Genomic DNA, 1878 nt, shown 5'->3' with positions numbered 1-1878 from the left:
AACCAGATACATATGAGTAACTTGGCTCGATGTCAAACAATTTACGAGGCAGAAGTTGTTATTATGCAACTTCTTCCTTTTGGAGGTTACTTGTGCCACCCTCTTCCCTTTCCATAGGTCATTACTGTCACTCATGTGGATGAGCTGTATCCTGTCTAAAGTTAATGGCAACCCACAGACACTTAAGAGCCAACGAACAATAATAAAAGACCCACTTTTTCTGAAAGTCTGTTGCATCTGTAGTCGTACAACCCCAAATCAGAAACAGTTGCAAAAAAATATTGTTGTATTTACTTTGTCGTTTATTTCTTGCTGACAGTGAACCCAAGATATTTTATGTTGTTTCTTGCCAACTCATTTAATTAGTTGATAACACTTTTTTTACCCCTTTTATTAAAGAGCTATTTTATGAGGTAAAAATCAAATCTAGACTTCTTTTCTTTTATTCTTAAAACCTCCTTAGAAATTCCTAAAAGGATATCTAAGATCCTCTCATTGAGTAATCTAGGATTTTATGACTGCAAATATTTTTCATTTGGGAACTTAAGAGCATAATTTGTCACCGGTCTGAATGAACAGACGATCCAGACTTCAAATATCTACCACTACTGATTCTTGTGACACCCCAAATCACATCGCATCCATCGATTTACGCCTGAAACACCGATTCTTTTTCTTCTTCTGCTGTTAAACTGGGCAAAAAGTATTTGGAAGATGAAGGTCACGTGACCTGAGAGAAGTAAAAAATAATAATTGCGAATGTATATATTTAATCTATATCATGTCTGTGGTTAAATTTGTTTCAATATTAGTTGAATCAATGCAAATGTGCCAATTCCTGACTGATAGGTCCACGTCTATCTTAATATTATTTCAATTACTGGTATTAATCAAATTCAATAATTCATGTGGATTTTCCCATTATATAAATGGAAACAATAGGTTATTTAATTCGACATTGTACATTTATCATTTTTCTCTGTTTATGATAGAATGTCACTTTTCTTCCAGTTTGTTAAGACAAAGGATTATAAAGTGCACTTTGTGAGACATCCATTTTCTCCCCTTATTTTACTTTCATGCCTGTAGTCTGGATGTGAAACATACTCTGTCATGCACTTGATAAAAGGGTTTTTCTCCCAGCTGATTAATGTGAAATGTGACCTGTGCTGGATTAACTGCATGAGAGGAGAACAGGTGTTATGAAAAGAGCTCACATTGTCCTTTAGGATTGATGTAATTCTCTGCAGGTTACACGGTCTCTTAACCCGCTGAGCTGGTGCTTTATTGTTTTGGTCTTTTTTTCTAGTCTTACCAGTTCAGTAAGACTTGTCTGAACTTAGCTGGTAAGACTTAAGTGCATATTAAGTGCAGCTTAAGTTACGCTAAACTTTGAAGCAAACCGCAGGACTCAAATGCGTGAGAGTGATCAATGTTTTGTGAATTGTCTTGGCCACCGTTGAAGCCGTTTTAACAAATCTTGAGAGATGTTGTTGGGAGATGTCGAAAAGCTCTTTCATAACACCCAATTGAAAGCCAGAGATCATGTTAGGGGTTATTTCTTGAGAACAAGTATTGCTGTTTGCGAAGCCCATATGGTACATCTAGTGGGTGGTGAAGTGCATTCTGTGGAGAACTTTGTACTGACCCAGTTAAATTTTTGGCTTTTGATGAACATGATGAACTTTGCAATAAGTTGCATATGGTTTGTCAAATGATGTCTGACTGCTGTAAAAGTGAGCAGAGTAAGTAAATCTGTGATCGTGAAGAGAGTGACCTCATGAGCAACTTAACAGCTGGACAGTATTGAGCTCCAATAATGTAGTAAACACTCAAAAGTTGTCCAGGAAAGAATGTTTTACTGAAAAAAAAACTACA

The sequence above is a fragment of the Odontesthes bonariensis genome, chromosome 1 (assembly GCF_027942865.1).
Source record: "Odontesthes bonariensis isolate fOdoBon6 chromosome 1, fOdoBon6.hap1, whole genome shotgun sequence".
Lineage (NCBI taxonomy): Eukaryota > Metazoa > Chordata > Actinopteri > Atheriniformes > Atherinopsidae > Odontesthes > Odontesthes bonariensis.
The sequence above is the reverse complement of the archived record's forward strand: the minus strand, read 5'-3'. Positions refer to the sequence as shown.